At 37.2% G+C, this 23,076-nt stretch overlaps 1 pseudogene; it reads right to left on the reverse strand.

The window, feature by feature from the left end:
• Nucleotides 1–4,342: 4,342 nt before the first annotated feature.
• On the reverse strand, nt 4,343–5,411 carry LOC123797962 (mitochondrial glutathione transporter SLC25A39 pseudogene; annotated as a pseudogene).
• Nucleotides 5,412–23,076: the final 17,665 nt, after the last annotated feature.

The raw sequence follows: 23,076 nt of genomic DNA on the forward strand, positions 1-23,076 counted from the left end.
AAGGAAAAACCCGTAAACTCACCATTATGATAACTGATTGCATATATTTTCTGACATCTAGCAATGCGTACTCTAGTTTTTCTAACTTCATCTGCATCTGGCCAGTTTTAGCCTTCTTGGATATTATGAAGTGTACTGATGATTTTGAGGAGCAATATTTCATGCACACAATAAAGTTATCTTTTATAATTAAGTAAGCTCTTAGGGGAACAGTTCTTGGTCGGGTGTACTAATATTTTATACCAGCTACTATGGTGAATGGAGTACTGCCTAATTATTTCTTATTTCCTGTAGCATCTTTAATGGAAAATGTCATCCATCAGCTACTGTACAATGTTTTGATCTAAATGGTGGGATTAACCAGGGTGACCCTGGAAAGTAAAGAAATGAATGCATCAGTGAGGGTGTAACTACTGGCAATTTGTTAAGATTTTTATAGCTCATATAGTTAAAATTCCCCCATATTATTATGAACTGTTGTGCTTTAAGGATTAAGTGTTTTCATCAGAGATGGCTCCTGTTGTGTGAAATGCCTTCAGGAGACAAACTATGCATAATGCAGAACCTTGTGAGTGAGATATTTACTATTACAGATGAGCAGCAGACTGCCTCTCAGATTTACAGAATCACTGCAGAGCAGCACACCCACAGATGCAGACAGGAGGAAATTTGTTGTGCTCCTTCAGGGCTGAGAGACATACTTAGAGCATTTTATATGTAATATGGCTTGAATTAATATATGCTTTTAATTAGTCTAGCTTTCAGAAAACCTGAGAGAACATCAAATCCCTGTTTGGGCACAAAGAATGTTTAAGCAAATGCACTGTCAAAACAATACTACCATGATGTTTTTACTAGATATTATTATGCTGTATCTCAATTAGAACTTTTATCTTATGGATATTAAAAAGCTTGCGGCAGAATTTTTCAGGCTGCACAAGGCACCATCATATTGAAAACATGTTTTGGGAAATCAAGTGATGCTTAGGCATAGCATATGTTCCCCATTCTCTATTTTTCTTTGCTTTCCCCACCATAGTAATTTTACACCTACATTGAAGATATTTTGCCCAGATATTAATATTCCTGAGTTTTCTGTTTTGCTATAGAAAAGGTAGGGAAAAATATATAGGAAAATCTCAGTTGACAAAACATTTCAATCAACCCCATATAGATTTACTAGTCCGCATTAAGAGACCTTCTCTATTCAGACTCTCTGGATTTATCATGTATACACACACAGAATTTTAGGGATTCCAAGGGTTTCTGAGAGATCTGGCCCTTCCTGTGATTGGATGACCATCCGGGTGTGAAGTGTCAGACATGATCAGAGCGCAGGGGAAATATTTCAGCATCTCAGTCAGGTGCCAAGAGAAGTTCCAGGTCTTGAATAAATTTTCCCTGTGTAAACAGACTGTCCAAGGAAAATTCAATCCCATTTCTGTTTTGTAATCTCCATGGCTACAAGTGGAGATAGGGGATTTTAGGGGGACAGTCTATTTTTTTTCAATGCTTTATAAGATTTACTGGTCTTTTGTGATCATTGATACTTTGCTGTGGTAATGAGAATAATCTCTAGACCATAGCTGGCCCTGAGGTCTTTAGGTTTCTGAAATGCTCTACTAAACTGAATTTATTTTATGAATAATTATGTGCAGCTGACTCTGCTCCCTGCCTGGATCAGGTATGGTATGATAATAGGAAACCTGGCTGGGATTTGGAATTAGTAGTGGTTTTAAGCTAGGAGCCCTGATAAAGAGTAAGATTGGTTTAGAGAAGGATGGAGGAGAGATACTGACAGAAGGTTTTATAACACATGTCCTTATGTTTACAGGCAGCTGATTTTGCTGACGTTATTCTTACCATAGATTATAGTATCATAAGACCTGTTTTCTAATCCTGGATCTTTCCTAACTGGCATTTTTCCCTTTGGTAATTTTCTTAATCTCTTGAGTGCTCTAGTTTCTTTTTCTTTTTAGATTTTATTTATTTACTTATTTGGGAGATGGGGGGAGGGGCAGAGGGAGAAGAAGAGAGTATCCAGCAGGAGCCCAACTCAGGGCTGGATCTCATGACCCTGAGATGAAGACCTGAGCCAAAACCAAGAATTGGTCGCTCAACTGAGTAAGCCACCCAGGCGCCCCAGCTCTATTTTCTTATTTATAGTAGGATGTAGTAATTCTTGACTTAACTATTTTAATGATGAATATAAGCATTAAGCACCTTTAAGATGACTAAGCGGATAGCAAGGAATTCCAGTTGAGCATTGGGGTCATTCTCTATGGATGACACAGAGCACAGTGGAGCCACAGAAATAGTTTTTATATATCAAGCTGTGAAATTTTGAGGACAAGAACCATGTCTAATTTCCCTTTGCATAACATTCAACACAGTGTGTAGTATATATATATAGCAAATACCACGCATGTTGAATTAATTGAATGATGTAGATCCATTTCTAAGAAGTGAGGAAAACCTGGCAGCGTACTGTTATACCCAGTTGTCTGTTATGGAATGGCATTTGTGAGACTGGAATCACAGGTTCCAAAATTTTCTCATTATCATAGGTGTAAATTATTGGTTCATTGATCACAGTCTTTTTTTTTTTTTTTTAAGATTTTTATTTCAGAGAGAGTGCACGAGTGTGAGTGGGGGGTGCAGAGGCAGAGGGAGAGGGAGAAGCAGGCTTTCCACTGAGCAAGGAGCCTGGGGTGGGGCTTGATCTCAGGACTCTGGAGTCATGCCCTGAGCTGAAGACAGAAGCTTAATCAACTGAGCCACCCAGATGCCCCCACTGACCACAGTCTTAATTTTATGTGTAGGAATTCTTTTCTTGCCATTTTTTTTAGACTCAAAATATATCAATATCCCATTTTAGATAATTTGAGGAATGAAAAAATTTATTATAAGTAAGTAGTGGAGAATCTATTACCATCGTATTATGTTAATATTAAGAAATCCTTGCCACAGATACAGTTTAGTACTTATGAAAACATATCTTGAACACTTAAAAAATGTATTCGTTGACACTGATAATGCTTTATACACTTACAGAAGAAATTCCTTCTCTATTTTTCCTCCAAATAAGATTATTATGTTGAACTCTGAGTTACAATATGAAAAGTGTGCTTATACAAGGTGACAGTAGAATGGGTAATTCATAAAACTTGTTTCTGCTTATTTGGATGGTCTTTTCATGTACACATCTCTTTAAATTTGAGTGTCATTGTAGTTTTTATGTATTGCCTTCAAAGATCTTTAATCTGTTAGCAAAGTATTACTGTAATATTGGCATATTGTTAATAAAGGAATTTTATTTCCTAGAGGAGGTAACCATTTCAGTTACATTTTTTAATTAATAAGAATTATAATATGGTTTTTCCATTTAAGATTTCAAATATATCTTAAAGGATAGGTCCCCCCAAAATTAAAAAATTCCTCCCACTTAGGCTTTAAGAATAACATCGTATAAATTTAATACTAGTTTATTTCTAAAGAAGATGTTTAGCTTTATAGTTAACCTACCAAAAATTAGGATCATTTATTTGAATCGTCTGGGTGAATATGAAATATATATATATATATAATTTATTTTTATTTCTTTAGAGATTTTATTTATTTACTTGAGAGAGAGACAAAGAGCAAGGGGGAGGGCAGACAGAGAGGCAGACTCCCTGCTGAACAGGCAGCCCGATATGGAGCTCGATCCCCAGACCCCGGGATCATGACTTGAGCCAAAGGCAGGCGCTTAACTGATTGTGCCTCCCAGGTGCCCCAAATACCCCCTTTTTCTTAAAAGTAGATTCCTAAAGATTGAGATGGTAGAGTATTTTCAGTAATAGACAGAGGCAAAGAACCTGGGAGAACATGCTTCCAACAAAATGAGACAAAGAAGGATATTCAGGGTAAAGTTATTTGTTTGTATGTTTGTTTATAAGAAACTCATTATCTTTAGACTCAAGATGTGTGGATGCAGACTATACAAGGCCCAGGGTTTTGTGTTTCTTGTGCATAGACGCAGCTATGGCAAACACAGGGAAATGGAGGGGGGCACATAGTAGGTCTTTAACTTGGTGGGGATGGTGGAAAAGTGATGATCACTGGGGGTTGGAAATGAGGAGCAGTAGGAAGAGAGCTGTCTTAGATGGAGTCTGGGCAGGCCCAGAGGGGCAGCACCCTTCCCCTGGGGCTCATAGTTGAGAGGGAAGGAGGGAAGGAAAATGAGGCCCTCCTCTCAGTGCTGAGGACTAGGCTCTTGGCTCAGTCTCCTTCTGAGGAGAAGGAGAATGAGACTTCCATGCTCATTCATGGAAGAGATGGGACCCTTGCCCCCTGACTCCTTTTAAGAACCCAGTGGCTTTCCCGCATTGAGCCTCTGGAAGAAGCTTTTGCTGAACCCAATTCATAAGAGTTGATCATGATGGCACATGAGGGAGGGGCATTCCTGAAGATCCTTGTCCTGGGAATGCGGCCTGGTGAGTCCCCCAGACCACCCTCAGCTGAATCTTCTGCAGCAGCAGCAGTCAGGTGGAATGGGTGAGCGGGGGCATCATTCTTACAGCCTCCAGAGCTCTCAGTGTGACTTGGCCTTGAGTCTCCACCCCAGGGAAGGGTAGTAGGGTCAGCACAGCTGCCACCATCCCTGAGAGGCCAGCCACAAAGCTGACACCCATGGGTTCCTGGTCCTTTGGCCTGAGCCCACTCAGTCAGCTCTACACCAGCTCATAGTTGAACCAATAGAGAGCAGAAAAGGGCACATCCCAAAGGACAGTGGGGTCCCAGCCCAGCCACACTGATCACCAGCTGCCCTGGGCCACAGCAGCCCAGACAGGAGCACCAGCCACAGTGTGACATGTGCAGAGCCTGAAGCTTTGTCCACATTAGGTCCAGGGAGCTCATCACAGTCACGGTGCCCATGCAGGCTCGTGCCTCTCCCACCATGTGTGTGAAGAGGTCAAAAGTCAGGGCTTGACCACAAAGGAAAGCCTTGGGTTAGGTTAGTTGTAGGCAGGGGAGTACATGGAAGTGGCTGGCATAGTCACAACTGGGTGGCTGGGAGGCTGCTCCACAGGGTCCTGGTGACCTCGTGTCCCATCATCTTCACAATCACATCCAGAGTGCCAGAGAAGGGAGGTGGTCCTGAAACCAGGTGGCACAGCAGGTACCATTTGGGCACAGGTACAGGAGCTCCAGGGCACCACTGCAGTACAAGAAGTACTTCCATTTGGCCTAGCAGAGGCTCCAGAGTCTGCAACGGAGCATCGGCTTACTGGCCCCCAAGGGGCACCTAGACTGCAAGCATATGTTCACCACACCCAGGGGTGTCATGAAGTGGGAGGTGACCACAACCCCAATGCCTGAGGCCACCATTTATAGGAGGGGCTAATGCCCCCAGGGTCCTGGTCAAGCATTTTATAGCTTCAGTGCTGGCTCTAGGCCGGTGCTTGTGAGCAAGTCCATATGCCCTCTAATCTTTTTTAATACTCTCTGTATTTTGGATATTTGTTATCTCTGAAATAAGAATTTATCTGGAGCTTGAAACCATCAGAAAACATAATGCCAGATGGAGAGCTCTAACTAACAAATTGATTGGTATTAATTATGGCATCTATGTAAGCAGTGTCCAAGTGGGAAAATTCCATATCAGTGTGTTTCTATTGAGTCAGATTCGAGAGTCAAGCTTGCCTCACCTACTTCCAGAAATTTCCTAGAGACTGAGATATATATACCTCGAGCTCTCTCCTTCTTTACAAATCTTTACCTCTCCCAACACCTTCCAAATAGTCTTTCATTCTACTTTCCAGAAAGAAAATTGAAGCTATCATTCTCTATTCACCACTACAAAACTACAAAGCTACCAAAACCTTACCCATCATTACATGTTTTACTTTTATACATACGTTACTTTTTTCTCTTTTATAAAGATAACCTCTCTAGTGTGCTTTGGACATATTTCCTCCAGATCCCTACAAATATCAATGCCCTCTCAACTGAATCCTTTTCACTTATACATGCTTTTGTTGCTGAAACATTAAATCTCATATCCCCTTAACAGCCAAACTTCTAAAAAACTCTTCTATTTTTTCCCCCTATTTCACTTGCTTCTTAATCTATGGAAGATTTCTTCTTCTTCTACTACTCCTGAAGTAGTTCTCCCTAAGGTTAGCAAGGCTCTCCATGTTGCTAAATGCAATGGACTGATTTCAAAATTGGCCTAACTTAATTCTCAATGATTTTTAGTATTCCATTGTGCTGTGTTTTATTCCTACTTGTCTAGTAATTCTTTACCAGCCAAACTTGATAGTTCATTTACCCCTAACTGGTAATTAAATATTAAGAACAGAAGTTTGTTAAGGCTCTCCTTGGTCCATATCTCTCCATAGTCAAACTTAATCAAACCTTTGGATTCAGTCACCATCTATATTGTGAAGACTTCTGACTTTTTATATGCAGTTCAGACCTCTGTTCTGAACTCAAATAGATTTAACCCTTTTTTTTTATTATTATGTTAGTCACCAAACAGTACATCATTAGCTTTTGATGTAGTGTTCCATGATTCATTGTTTGCGTGTAACACCCAGTGCTCCATGCAATACGTGCCCTCCTTAATACCCATCACCGGGCTAGCCCATCCCCCCCACCCTTCTCCCCTCTAAAACCCTCAGATTGCTTCCTGGAGTTCATAGTCTCTCATGGTTCATCTCCCCCTCTGATTTCCCCCCCTTCATTTTTCCCTTCCTTCTCCTAATGTCCTCCATGCTATTCCTCATATTTCACAGATAAGTGAAACCATATGATAATTGACTTCCTCTGCTTGATTTCACTTAGCATAATCTCCTCCAGTCCTGTCCATGTACCATATTTTCTTTATCCATTCATGTATTGATGGACATGTAGGTTGTTTCCATATCTTGGCTATTCTGAAAAATATTGGCTGCAATAAACATGGAAATGCATATATCTCTTCAAGATATTAATTTTATATCTTTTGATATATACCAGAAATGGGATTGATGGATCAGGTGGTAGTTTTATTTTTAATTTTTTGAGGAAACCCCATTTTCCATAATGGTTGTACCAATTTACATTCCTAACACAGTGTACAAGATTTCCCTTTTCTCCACACCCTCACTGACACTTTTTATCTCTTGTCTTTTTGATAATAGCCATCCTAACAAAGGTGAGATGCTATCTCCCAGTTTTGTTTTGCATTTCCCTGATGGTTAGTGATGTTGAGCATCTTTTCATATACCTTTTGGCCCTGTGTAAGTCTTTTTTGGAAAAATGTCTAATATTTTTTCTTAAAATCATGTTCCTTTTCTCCTATTATCTCCATTTGTAAGTATACTTTTTCTCATATCTGTGAAAATTTGCATTTCTGCACCCCTGCATCCTCACTAGTGTTTTTAAAAAACTTTATTGATGTACAGTTGATATAAAAAATTGTATACATTTAATGTATATATCTTGATGACTATGGATATATACATACATCTTTAATACCATCACCGCAATGAAGATATTAACATATCCATCACCTTTCCTTATGTTTTTGTGTGTGTGTGTCTGTGTGTGTTTTGGGGTTTATTTGTTTGTTGAAAAAACTCACTTAGCATGAGATCTGTTTTCTTCATGTATTTTAAAGTGTACAGTATGTTATCATTAAATACAGGTACTCTGTTGTATGGCAGATCACTATAACTTACAATACATTAAACATCAATACCACATGACCCAGGAATTCTCTTCTTAGCTATATATCCCAAAGAATTAAAAACTGGTATGCAAACAAAAACTTGTACATGAATGGCTATCGCAGCACTATTCATAATAACTGAAAGGTGGAAATAACCCACATGTTCATCAACTGCTAAATGGGTAAATGTGGTACATCCATGCACTGTGGAGTTACTTCGGTCATTAAAATAAATGAAATACAGATAAATGCTGCAAATTGGATCAGCATTGAAGGTATGCTGAGTGGAAAAAGCCAGAATAGATAATTCATAGAGATAAAAAGCAGATTAGTATTAGGAGCTTGGAGGAGGGGATTGGGAGTGACTGCTTAATGGGAATGGAGTTTCCTTGTCATGTGATGAAAATATTCTGGAACTACATAGTGGTGATTCTTTCCCACCATAGTGAATATATTAAATGCCATGGGGACTGTACATTTTAAAATGGTAAAACTGTTAAATATTTATGTGTATTTTAACTACACACACACACAAATTTATGTCAGGGAAAAAGAAACATTAATTCTGTGTTCAGTTTTATCTGAATTTAATCCCAGATCCATTACTTAAAACCATGTGTCTATGAGCAGGCTGGTTATATTTTAGAATCATAAATTAATTGACTATATCATGGAAGGTTTTTCAATTACCAGATATTTACTGAATCAGAGACTGTATTCTAGGATCTAGGTTAAAATGGAATAAAATCAGCATTGACCCTTCATTCCTGTGGAGCTTACAGTCAAGGAAATAAGTCAAAATACTACAGAAATAAAAATATTTTAATAATCCAGTTAATATGTGTTATTGTTTGAATTAGACATATTGAAAATACCCAGTCAAATAATAAATACAAAATTATTATTAAGCTTTTAATTTTCCTACTAAAACCTATTCTATTCCACAGACTGGATATGTTATTGCAGCCATCTTGGAAATGTGTACAGTGAGTCACAGGGATTGACACCTTGACATTTATGGCTCATTCAGTGGAAGCCTTCAACATCTCTGAGATTTTTAATATATATTCACGCAGGTGTGAAAGCACATTCATACATGTACAGTACACACACACCCACACACAGAATAATATTGCTGAAAAACTCAGAATCCCTTTTGTCATGCCTGAAAGTAGCTTATTCTAGTGCATATTTTCAACCAACTCACTTTTCCTGCATTTATTTTCTGTATTTAATTTAATTTATCCAGTAAAGCCATAATAACCTTTATGAACTTTAGAACAATCTGACATCTTTATGTTCTTTTCAAACATAATATCAAATCCCATGTCTTGGTGTCTTGGTGGCTATTCGGAAACCACAATTCCATGCACAGTATTTGGATTAAATCTCTTGCTGGTATCTGGCTGCTTCAGATTCTAACCATGTAGAGTCCCTTGGTGGTACATCTTTTATCTTGGAATCACAAAGAGAAACAAATTCAAACCAATCTTATGTTCAACCACACTATTACATAATAGACACTCCATAAAAGCAATAAACATTTGAATTCTAAAAGTAGAATGATATATGTTTGGCAAATGGCAGAGCTTCATGAGCCCAAACATTATTCTTACCCTTGCACCTTATTTTAGCATGGTACCATGAATTTGCACTGCTGGCAAAACAGGAGCTTCTGAATCATTCCAATCAGCTGACTATAAATTCTGACAAGGCAAGAATCACCAATCCCTTTCTTTTGTGCTATGCTGGCATAATTTAAGTATTTGAGCAGTCATTTGTTAAGTGATCCAGCTCCATGGATCTGGGCTTTCCAAGACACTTCTGACATCCGCTAATGTGCTCACTTGAGTAATGTTTTCCGTTGCGCAGACATTTATTTAGCCTTTAATGTTTTCAGATCGTTCCCATATAAAGAGGTATTCAAGTCAAGATTTTGCAACAAATATTATTACTATCAATATAACAAAAAAAAAACACTTTTTTCTTCTGTTAATCTTTAAAAACAAAAAAAATCGCAATATGTAACTTATGCTGGACCATGGTTATATGAGATCTAAGGATATTTATGGTGATATATTATGAATATATCATGTTCAACATTTTTCTCATCATCGTCACTGTTTTTTCTCTAACTTGTACTCCTAATTTTGGAGCATAGTAACTCCTTTTAATTTGGGGAAATACCCCACTCTTACCTCAAACATACAATTCTATAGAGGTGGAAAATCTTGCTTATCCTGAGCACAAGTGATTGATAACATTTCTAAGCACTTTACATATATTCATTTATCTCATGACATTTGTATTGGATAGGCACTATTATTATCCACCCTTTACTAGGAATAATAAGGTCCAGAAAAATTAAGTATCTTTCCAAAAGTCACGTGGCTAATAAGTATCAGAGATGAGATTTGAATAAAAGAATCTGTTTCCTGAGTTCGGTCTCTTCCTACACTTCAAGCCAAGCTAGTTGTTTAATCTGCTTGGGCTGCTCTAGCAAATTACCAGAGACTGAGTGAATTAAACAACAAACTTACTTCTTCCAGTTCTGAAAACTATGAAGTCCAAAGTTAAGACACCAGCATATTTGGTCCTTGATGAAAATTCTCTTCCTGGTTTGTAGACAGCCATCTCCTTGTATCCTCACTTGGTGGACACACACACAGAGAAGCAAGATCTCTCCTGTCTCTTTCTATAAGGGCACTAATCCTTTCATCTGGTCTCTACCCTCATGACCGAATTACCTCCCAAAGGCCTCATATCCAAATACCATCACACTGGGGAATGCAGTTTTAGCATATGAATTTTGGGGAGATACAAACATGAAGTACATAATGCTAGTCAAAGGTCTTTCCTGAATTTTTCACATTAGAGCTCAACTTGGGAAGGTCTGAATCTAGAGTCCATGAGGAGGCCATATTTCCCACCTGTGAAAAAAGGCAGCCTGAAAAAGAAAAAAAAAAAGGATCCAATGTGGAAAATGAGAGCACACTAAGAGAGAGTACTGGTAGCACTGGAGATTTGTTCTGGTTGCTCTGGAGACCACTTACATGCTAACATTTTCTGTGCTTTGGTTGGTCAGTAAGTTTCCTCTTTGGCAATCAAAATAGATTTTCTAATACACTCATCTAAAACAATGTTTTAATAGTAGCAGGGAGACTTGTCAGCCACCAAAAAAAGATGCAAAGGGGTTTGGAGATGAGGTCAGAGAGGCAAGAGGAATAGGGGGCAGGTGTCTCAGGGCTTTGTAGACTGTATAACTTTCACTTATATTCACAATGAAATTGGGAGCCATTTCAGGGTATTGAGAAGAGAAGTGGCATCAACTTATGTTTTGGAAGAATCACTTATAGTGCTAAGTTATGTATCAGAATAAAGGGAAGAAGAAGAGAGACCAATTGGAGGCCTTTGCAATGAATCAGGTGAGAGGTGTTGTGCATGGCCTAGGGTAGTTATAGTGGAGAGAATGAAATGTAAGGTAGAATCAGGGGAGTTTCTTCATGGCTTTAGAAGTAGGGTGTGAGAGGAACTGACAATCTAAGGTGACCCCCCAAAGATTTTACTTTGAACAGCCAAAATTTTGGAGTCATCAGGAAGTATGAGAAGTTTTTAGAGGGAAGATCAGGATTTTAAGAGTACGTGAGCAGAAGGAGTGGTCAATAGTATCAAACACTATAGAGTTTATCTGTAAAATAGAGGCTGAAAAGTATTGATTTGATTATTAATGTTGAATTTGTGAGGGCTGATGCACTGCACTGGTCCATAACGTACCAGATTGTAAAATCAGAAATAACAAATGATAGGTAGGGATATGGAAATAGTGCTGAAAGTCATCATTTTCAAGAAATATAGTTCTAAAGAAATGGAGATAAAATTCTAGGTAGAGAAGGACAGAGGATTGGGGAGGATACTTAAGCATAATTTTATAGAAATAGAAAAAATAATTTCTTACGTATTTCCGAATACACTTCATTACACCATATTTACATTTCTTATATATGTGCAATGCATATGGCTATAATTTAATGGAGAAATGTAAAATATTTCCCTGCTTTTCAGAATATTTATCTCAGAATGAGTTAAATCAGGAGCAATTTTCAGTGAACATAACTTTTTCAACTTAACAAATTATAAAGGAAGTATACTTTCTTGGGTACTCTCCAATATGATTAAACTAATGAAATGTAATATCTGTGAGAACATCTACTTTCCTCCACCTATTACTTTCTGTTTCCTGAAACTTTGGCACTCCTCAGAAGTGTTTGCAATCAGCTGGTGACAGACTATGTTTTTAAAAATTAATAACAGTCTATTAGTGACACAGTCCTTTGTCTCAGTTATATGTTGTATTACCTCACTTTCATTCAGATGATCATTTTTTCCCAAATGATGTAAGAATAATTCATGCTAACTCTTTCTTAAAGTTCCTTGTGGTGAATGTGACATTTTAAAATTCACTATTATTATTTTTAAAGCAGGAACCTAAAAACTGTTACTGTTTCCCCTGTGCCATAGAGATTGATGGCTGAACAAAACAGCTGTTTTCTCCTTCCTCCAGAGGGAAAGAATCTCTTTTTTTTTTTTTTTTTTTTAAGATTGGGCATACAACTGCTCAAAATAAGTGTTTTATTTCCCAAACCTCTTTGTTCCAAGTGATTTGACATGTGACTAATTTGGGTCCAATGGCATGAATAGAAATACAGGCATACCTTGATTTATTGAGTTTTGTAGTTATTGTGTTTTTTACAAATTGAAGGTTTATGGCAACCCTGCATTGACCAAGTCTGTTGGCACCATTCTTCCAATAGCACTTGCTCACTTGTCTCTGTATCACATTTTGGTAATTCTCACAGTATTTCAGACTTTTTTCATTATTATCATAATATGTTAGGGTGATTTGTGATCAGTGATCTTTGATATTACTGTTGTAGTTGTTTTGGGGAGCCATGAACCACACCCATATATGAGAGCAAATGTAATTGATAAATGTGTGTGTCCTGACTGCTACACCAACCAGCCATTCCCCCATCTCTTATTCTTTCCTTGGGTCGCCCTATTGCCCAAGACACAACAATATTAAAGTTAATTAATAACCTTATGATGGCCTCTAAATGTTCAAGTAAAAGAATCATACATCTCTCACTTTAAATCAAAAGCTAGAAATGATTAAGCTTAGTGAGGAAGGCATGTTGAAAGTTGAGAGAAGCAGAAAGCTAGAGACCTCTTGCACCAAAAAGTTTGCCAAGTTGTGAATGCAAAAGCAAGTTCTTGAAGGAAATCAAAAGTGCTACTCCAGTGAACACACAAATAATAAGAAAGAAAAAGAGCCTAATTGCTGATGTGGAGAAAAATTGAGTGATCTGGATAAAGACCAAATCAGCCACAACATTCCCTGAAGCCAAAGCCTAATCCTGAATAAGGCCCTAACTCTCTTCAATTCTGTGAAGGCTGGGAGAGGTGAAGAAGCTGCAGAAGTAAAGTTAGAAGCTAGCAGAGGTTAGTTCATGAAGCTTAAGGAAAGAAGTCCTCTCCATCACATAAAGGTGCAAAGGTAATTCATGAAGGTGGTTGTACTAAAGAACAGATTTTCAGTATAGACAAAACAGCCTTCTATTGGAAGAAGAAGCCATCTAGGACTTTCTTAGCAAGAGAGGAGAAGTCAATGCCTGGCTTCAAAGCCTCAAAGGACAGACTGACTCCTGGTCAGGGCTAATGCAGCTGGTGACTTTAAACTAAAGCCAGTGCTCATTTACCATTCCAAAAATCAAAGGGCCCTTAAAAATTATACAAAATCTACTCTGCCTGTCATCAGTAAATGGAACAACAAAGCCTGGAAGACAGCATTCAGTCTACAGCATGGTTTACTAAATATTTTAAGCCATTGAGAACTACTGCTCAGAAAAGAAAGAGTCCTTCCAAAATATTACCACTCATTGACAATACATCTGGTTACCAAGAGCTCCGATGCAGATGTGCAATGAGATTAATGTTGTTTTCATGCTTGCTAACACAATATCCATTCTGCAACCCATGAATTCAGGACTAATTTAAACTTTTAAGTCTTATTATTTAAGAAACACATTTTGTAAAGCTGTAGCTGCCATAGATAGTGATTCCTCTGATGGATTTGGGCAAAGTACATTAAGAAACTTCAGGAAAGGATTCACCATTCTAAGTGCCATTAAAAACACTTGTGATTCATTAGAAGAGTTTAAAATATCAACATGAACAAAAATTTGGAAAAAGTTTATTCTAGTCCTCATGGATCACTTTTGGGGGTTTAGGACTTCAGTGGAGGAAGAAAATGAAGATGTGGTGGAAACGGCCAGAGAAGTAGAATTAGAGAGAGAGAAAGAGAGAGAGAGAGGAGCAGAGGGAGAGGGAGAGGGAGAGAGAGAGAATCTCAAGCAGAATGCCTGCTGAGTGGGGAGCACAACAGGAGGCTCCATCCCAAGGCCTAAGATCATGACCTGAGCTGAAACCAAGAGTTGGATGTTCAACCGACAGAGCCACCCAGGTGCCCAAAGAGAAGTAGAATTAGAAGTGGAGCCTGTAGATGAGACTGAATTGCTGCAGTCTCATGACAAAAAAATCTCATGTTGCTTTTATGGATGAACAAAGAAAATGGTTTCTTGAGGTGGAATCTACTCTTGGTGAAGATGCTGTGAGGATTGTCAAAATGACAGCAAAGGTTTTAGAATATTATATAAACTTAGTTGATAAAGCAGCAGCAGAATTTGAGAAGATTGAATTTTGAAAGAAGTCCTACTGTGCCTAAAATGCTATAAAACAGCATTGTATGCTATAGAGAAATCTTTTGTGAAAGGAAGAGTCAATCCATGTGGCAAACCTCATTGTTGTCTTATTTTAAGAAATTGCCACAGCCACCCCAGCCTTCAGCAACTACCACCCTGATCAGTCAGCAGCCACCCACATAGAGGCAACACCCTCCACCAGCAAAAAGACCATGTATGACTTGCTGAAAGCTCAGATAGTGTTTAGCATTTTTTAGCAATAAAGTATTTTTAATTAAGTTATGGATGTTGTTTTTAGACATCAGGTTATTGCACACTTAATAGACTACAGTACAGTGTAAATATAACTTTTATATGCACTGGGGAACAAAAAACTCATTTGGCTCCCTTCATTGTGATATTCGCTTTATTGCAGTTGTCTGGAACTGAACCTACAATATCTCCAAGGTACGGCTGTAGTCTTGTGGCAATTTCTTGGAAATTTCTTTAAATACCATTTGCCTCATGCCCTCTTTCCTTTCTCTTTATTTCTTGTTTCTTATTAAAATAGGGTGTTATTATTACAGTTTTAGCCATTATCATGTGCCCAAGGACAAGTCCCTGCCTTAGGAATGGGAAATAATTACCTGGAATGAGCTGCATCCCTGAGGACTTTGGGGAGCAGAACTAACATGGCACCTCTGAACTTTTTGCCTCTAAATTTTTGCATGAGATAGAAATAAAGTTTTCATTTATTTAAAGCTATTATTTGTGGTCTTTGTAATTTATGACTGAATCTTAAATGATATACCATGATTCCCATTATGAAATTTTATAACACTGAAATGTAGACTAATACAACTTTTAAGTAAAGTAACTCACAATTACTATCCTATTTCTATCATCCATTTAATAGCCATATTTTAAGTTTCTTAAATTTTTTAAGTATTATATATGCTGAGAAAAATATGCAATCATTAAGGGAATTTAGCTGTGTAACCTGCACCCACATAAAGAAATAGAACATAAACAGTGGGGCAAAAGAGCTTATATAAGCCCTAGGCTTTCACCATTTGAAGATAAATACTATATTGACTTCCAACAGTGTCTGGGTTTTGCCTGCTTTTGAAATGCATAGATACAGTCTTCCTTTCTGCAGGAAGTTCTGGCCTCCTTCACTCAACATTATACTTACAAGATTTGTGTGGTTTCATATAGCAGTTGTTTAATTTGTACTCTTGCATAGCTTTCCACTGTGTAAAAATATAAATACATATAGTTAATGTGGAGGTGTGTCACCTAGATCTCTGAAGGAAAGGCTTACTGCCCAGCTGCTGGAGTATGGTCAGCAGACAGCCTCAGCTCTCCCCATCTTCAGGGTCTGCGTAAGTTGGAGAGAGCCACTTTTTACAGAGCTCACATCTTTCATCAGGGAAGCTTGCATCTGCTGAGAGTCAGGGTCTAAAAGCCTGGTCATTTGGTTCTCAAAATGGACAGTCCGATGGACAATACTCACTCCAGATCCCCACTCCTCCAGGGGTTGCTGACATTACGTCAGACCTACATCACAGTTTAGTTCTTCTTCCCAATCATGCTTCTTTCCCTTCCCTTTAACAGATGTTCATTCCTAATAAACATCTTGTCCATGTCTGTTTCCAGACATCCTAACCAGTGACAGTAGAAACCAAGAAAGCAGGAGATAAGATGGTGTTTCAGCACCAGATCACTACTCTTCGATTGTCAATAAAGACTCCCTTACTGGTGACAGGTGGAGCACAGACAACCCCAGGTACAAAGTCATGGTCTAATTATTGAAATGTTCACCAGTAATGAACTGGGAGAATGTCACTGGTAGAAGAGAATGAATCAGGTATTGCAGGAAAAGCATAACAATAAGAAAAATGGACCAAATATCTATTGCTGATTATCATTGCTGCTCTAGAACAATGGTTCCTAATTAGGGACAAGTTTGCTCCAGTCCACTGCTCCCTGCCATCACTTAATGGTGATCATGAAGTGAATCCTATCAGACTCATCATTTCATCAAGTTGAGGGGCTTAGACATAAGTCATTGTAAAATGGAAGTTGTTTATCTGGGATCAAGCACAAGCAGAAATGGAGGGCCCCAGCAAGCAGCATGAGCAGATAACCAAGAATCCCACAGCACATACCAGGTCTGCCCCAGTGCCTCTCCCTCCATTTACATTGCAGCCATGAGTGGAATATCTTGCATCTAGCTAAAAGAGGAGAAAGAAAAAATGAACAAGTTTTGGTTGACAGATGATTGGCTCAAAAATTGATAGTAATTATAGTACAGCCTCATTCAGGAGTGGCCATGAAAGAGATTATTGAAGACTAAACCTGCCACTGGGAAGCACTTCAGATTGTGCCCCTGCCATCCAATTTGTGTGGAAGAAGTGTCCCAAGATTAGAATATATATAGACTCATGGGCAGTGCTAAATGAGATTGAAGGTTTATCAGAAACCTGGAAAAAAAATAAAATTAAAAAATTGAAAGTGGAGAAATGGGAAGTGTGGGGTAAAGGCACATAAATGGATGTAGGAAAATGGTAACAAAAAATGAAGAGGGGCTCCAGGGTGGCGCCAGTGTCCTGGGATCTTACCCCACATCAGGCTCCCTGCTCAGCAAGGAGTCTTCTTCTCCCTTCTGTGTTCTGTACTCTCACTTGTTCTCTCTCTTTCTCCCTCTCAAATCAATAAATAAAATCTTAGAAAAAAAAAAAAAAAAGAAGTATCTGTATAGCATACATACGCCTACCAGAAGCACAAACTAGGAAACAAGCACTAAATGATGATGTAGACCCAAAAAATGCCAGTTGACCAGCCAGTCTTTGCCATCAACTACTCCAGTGCCGGAACAAAGGGTACACAATGGAAGTAGCCACGATGGCGGAGATGGAAGCTATGCATGGGTTCCATGACACGGGCTTTCACTTTCCAAGGCTGACCTAGTTACCATTGCTACCAAATATCCAACCTTCCAGGAACAGAGACTAGCACTGAGTTACAAATATGTCACTATTCCTTAAGGGGGCAAACTGGCTAGTTGGTTGCTCGTTGACCATTTGGATCTTCCACCCTGCAAGAGTCAGCAGTTTATTGTCATAGAAATAAATGTGGGATTTTGAGTATGGATTTGCCTTTTCTGCTTGAATGTCCACAACCAGCACTACTATTCAAGGCAATTTGAAGTAGTTGAGCCACATACATGGGATTCCACATATTTCTTTAGATTAGGGGGCACTTACTTTAGCAAAATAGATACAGGATTGGGTCCCATGACAGTCCAATTGATCAATTTCTCTCTTTATGATTAGTGTACTTTGAGTACTAGTTAAGAAATTCTGTGTATTCCAAAGTCATGAAGCTATTCTCCTAGGTATTTACTAAAAGCTTTATTGTTTTACATTTCATATTTAGATCTACAACACATCTGGAATTGATTTTCTGTGAATGGTATGTAGTAAGGGCATTTTTTTTTTCTTTTTCTATACGGATATTCAATTGACTCACCACCATTTATTGAAAAGTTCATCCTTTCCTTTCTACACCACTTTGTCACCTTTGTTATAAATAAAAATCTGAATGTGTTTTGGAATTCTGCTTTTCTCCATTGTTTGATGACATAATCCTGTGCCAATATACACTGTCTTCCTTCTTACAGTTTCATTAAATTTAGGTATCTAATAATGTAATTTATCCAGCCTCTTCAAGTTCATCATGACCCTTCCAGCTCCTTTGCATCTGCCTAGAAATTGCACATTGAGTTTCCTAATTTCTACACAGAATACAAAATTGAATAAGAATTTTATTCTGATTTCATTAAATATATAGATCAATTTGGGGAGAGTTAACTTTTATAACATCCAGTCTTACAGTCCACCAACAATTAATAAGTCCTCTTAATTTCTTAATTCTTTAATAAATTAAAAATGTATCCACAATAACAATTTCCATTTGCATATCACTAAGCTCTCCATATTCCATTGTGATTTGCAGTTCACTGCTTAGGAATTGACTGAAACTTTTCTAATCAAGTTCACCAATGTATTTATATTTGGAGGAGGTTTTTGCTCCTTATTTTGCTTAGCTACAGGTATTTGATACTGCTTTTTGACTACTTCCTCCATTATGAAAATTTTATTCCTTTGACTTCTAGTCCATAATCTTTTTCTGCATTTTTTCCTACTGGTAGGGATGTTCTTTTTTAAGTTTTCTTTTCCAGTTCTTGGCCATCCTTTAAATGTAACTATAATGCAGGATTCTATCTTAAATCTGTTCTTTTTGCAATCTGCATATGCTGCTGGGTGATTCAACCCATTCAATTTGTTTGATTTATAAATGAGATGCAGATTGTTACCAGTTTTTTTAAATATATGGTTTAAATCTCTTCCTAGGCATTAGACCATATATCAAACTGTTTTTGAATAGATGTCTGAAGGGATAGCAAGATCAATGTATCCAGAATGAAACTTATAATCTAATTTTCCCAGCCTAAGTCTTCTCGTATGTTTCCTATTTTAGTTAATGACATCTCACTCATCCCATTTGCAGGGATATTAACATAATCATGACCAATTTCTCAAAAATCCAATGAATAACCTGATAATTTTTCTTTTAATTCTTTGGCACTAATACATATATATATATATATATAATCAATAAAATATATATATAATCAATAAAAAAAATATATATATATATATATATATATATATATATATATATATATATATATATATATATATATATATATTAGAGAAACACTCCAAACAGGATTTCCTGTCTCCAGACTTGTTCACGTTGACATGTTGATATGGAAGATTGTGTTGCTTGACTGTGTTCATTGGGAGAGTTTGCCTCACACCAGGATCTGAACACTTAGAATATATATTAGAAAGCTATGTATTAAAATAATTTAGAGCGCATATCTAAGCTCAAAAGCAAAATGATTATTTATCAAATACTAGAAATGAAAAGTTAACTCAAAGATAGTGTTGAAAGATTGCTGAAGCTAAATGGAGAATAGAATAAACAAGGTTAAAATAGGAGATTAGAATTTGGGGATTTAAGATCCCTGGAGAGAGAAATTGAGACCTGAAGCCTGTGTGATGCAGGGAACTGCAACTGAGCTTCTGTAGTACAGATAAAGCCCAAAGTAATGTCCTATTTATGAGGTAGGAATTTTGAAATATGGCCCTGAAGCCTAATATATATTAAGATCTGGAATAGAACCAGAGTCACCTGTGACTACTTGGTAATATTACATTTGGGTAATTGATGGACATAGAATAAAATGCATATTATCCAAGATATTGACATGAGAACAGACACAAAACCAGTGAAACCCATTAGTTTTCCATTAAAGATAAACACAAAAGGGCTCTGATGACTAGCATTTACAACAGACACTCAAAAATTCCTCAGACTATCCCAGCCTTCACTCTGAACTACACACACTCCAGATGAGCTCACCATTAAGAAAACATACAAATAAAAAACATAGTGTGAGAGAATGGAAAATCATTGAGTTGAGAAAGTCAGAATACTTAAGAAAATTTATATATGAGATCTAGAAATAATAATCTAAGAGAGTTTAGAAATGAAGGGAGGGGAAAACTGAGATAACAGGATTGAATGCACAAGAAGTGGCCAATTATGTGAAGAAAACGAATAGAATTCTAGGAATAAAAAGTATTATTATTGAAATAAGTGTACTCAATGGATGGGTTAAAGAGTAGATTAAATAAAAGAAGAGATTTTGTTAATGACAAAATATCTCTAAGGAAGTTATCAAGGAATCTGCACAAAGAAGTAAAGAGAAAAAAGAAAACGGGAGGGAATTTAGGGCTTAGCAAACAAGAGAAAGTATGGAGGGAAAACACCATTCCAAATGATGATGGTTGAATATCTTTCAAAATTGAAAAAATATTTTCAATTTGAAATGTGTGGTCAAATTTTGAAGAATTACATGTAATCCTGAACAGGATGCATTTTTTAAAAAATCCGTATCTGGACATATGACAGTTACAGTTTCTAAAGAAAAAATCTTAATAGCACCAAAAGAAGTACACTGTTTACCTATAGTGCAATGGCAAATAGAGTTAGAGCCGTCTCATGAGTAACAGTACACCCCAGGAGACAATGGGATGATATTTCACAGTGCTCATAGAGAATGATTATTAATTTGGACATGTTTTATACAGAAATAATCTATCAGTGCTTCAAGAGTGAGGGTGAAATAATGACATTACCAATTACGCAAAAACAAAACAAAGTTGTTATTTGCAGAAAAAATGGCAAACTTAATCAAGGTTAGATGTGAATAAATTTAATGACTGGCAAAATGAATTGATAAAGCAAGTAACATTTAATCAAGAACGGAAGGGCAAAAACATGGAAATGTTGGGAAATCTAAATATGTACATACAGAAATTTTAAAGGAGCACTAACTCTAGGGCTTTAACATCAAGGTAAAAATAAAATAAACCTAGAAAAATGGAGGACAGGAGTTCAGAGCCAATGCATCACAATGACGTTCCAGATTCTGAAGGTGGATAAGTATCTCTGCTATCTTTCCCAATTTGAAATGTACACATCGTGGAACTTCTTTTAGGTTCACAATTAGCTGCTTTGCAGAGTCTCATATCTAGACTCTAACATGTACTGGGCTTTGTTTGTTTCACAACTTCAGCTGGTCAATTCTTAAACATTCTTTAGGGTTCAGCTTAAATATCTTCTCCTCTTAAAAATGTTCCTTGATGACTCAGGCCCTTTTTGGGTTAACCTGAACCTTATGTGTTCTATAGTTTTATAGAATGGTGTATGGTTCTAATTGATTTCTCTTCCACTAGTCCTAAAACTCTCCTAGGGAAGTGTTTGTATCTATCGGTTTCACTACTTATTCCGTATGTCTCACACAGTGAATGGCATATGATAGATGTGCAAATTTTTTTTTATTTAATGAACACATCAATAAACAAATCGCATAATCAAAATCAAGAAGTGATCTTCAAAGGTCCTTTTAGAACTAAAATTCATAATTTTATAAACCCATGTATTATTTTCTAATTAACCAATGAAAATATACGAGTTTTAAAGTATTACTGAAGATTTTTATTTAATTCTGAGGTCAATAATTAGATATAGAAGATTCATGTGTTTGGAAATCAGTCCAAAAACTGGAAGAGGTAATTTTTTTATCTGTTCACATTAAATTTTAATTAAATATATAATGTTCTTCTTTCCTTCCTATTCTTCCCACAATCCACAGATTTGAAAATTAAGAGATGTCACACATGCTGAGTGATGAGTGAAACTATCCATGGCTCTGGAAGAGAAAAACTTATTCTTTTTTATTAACGTATCTGCTTTGTTCCTTTCACACAGTTTGGCATGCTGAGCCTTATATCCCATGGTGGAAGTAAGATGACTTAGCTACAGGAATAGTAGTTAACTACAACCAAATTTCCCATAAAGGTCATGCATAATGGCTGTATATATTTATATATAACACTCTGGGAGGCTAAAAATCTTGAACAACAGTCTAACCATAAATTCACATTACATATTGCACAGATAATATTAATAACATATTTGACCAACAATTATTAATTAACTATTTTGTACGGGTCAATGGGTTTTCTCAAACATTTTATTCCCTAGACTTCTTAAGGAATTTCTGGAGAAGAATTAATATCACTCAGAAAAAATTATACTCCATGAGAAACTGGTTGGGACTGAAGGAAAAAGGCAGAAATTCAGGGATGGAGTTTATGTCAGTGAAGAGAAATAGCCTCATGTGAGTGTCATGGAGTAGTGAAAAGCAGGAGATATTTAAGGACTAAATACACTGGGTCCAGTTAACCCAGAATTGTGGTGTACATAGTAATTTTGAGGTTTCAGTCAAGGGACACAGCAATGTCCTTGTGCTCCTTAAAGTGGTGAGGAGGTTGAAAGAGTTCAGAAAGTGTGGGGAAATTTTTATCCCACTTCCATGTCAAGTTTTGCACAGCAGCTGTTTCAAACGTTTTTTACTGTCTTAAAACTGCCTGACACTCTGTCTTGGAATATGACCTCAAAGATATTTTACTGTTAAGTATAAGTCTGTATCACTTGAACTCATTCCATTTTTTTCTTCCCCTTCTTCAGGCTCATGATTCATTCCTGACTCCTCTATTTCTTTCACACCTCACATCAAAACTTTCAGCAAATTCTGTGGGGTTAGAATGAAGAAATATCCAGAATCTTACCATGTCTGATCATCTCCATGGCTACCATCTGGGTCCAAGCCACAATCATCTCTCACCTGCATTATCGTAATAGCCTCCTTATGGCCCTCCCAGCCTCTATCTTTGACCTCTTACAATCTCTTCTCCACACAGCAGATAAAGCAATCCTTTTCATGTAACTCATCTGCTCAGAACTCCAACAGTTACTCATTTCACTCAGGATGAAAACCAAAAATATTAAAATGGCCTCCATGAACTAGACCCTCATTACCACTTTGACCTCCCACTCCACTAACCATTCCCTTGCTTATTCTAGGCTGTCTCACTGCCTGCCTTAATTCTGCTTTAACACATTAGTTTGGTCCCACCTTAGGGCCTGGTCATTTCCTCT

This window comes from Ursus americanus, chromosome 9 (genome assembly GCF_024610735.1).
Source record: "Ursus americanus isolate L20-20 chromosome 9, mUrsAme1.1.p, whole genome shotgun sequence".
Lineage (NCBI taxonomy): Eukaryota > Metazoa > Chordata > Mammalia > Carnivora > Ursidae > Ursus > Ursus americanus.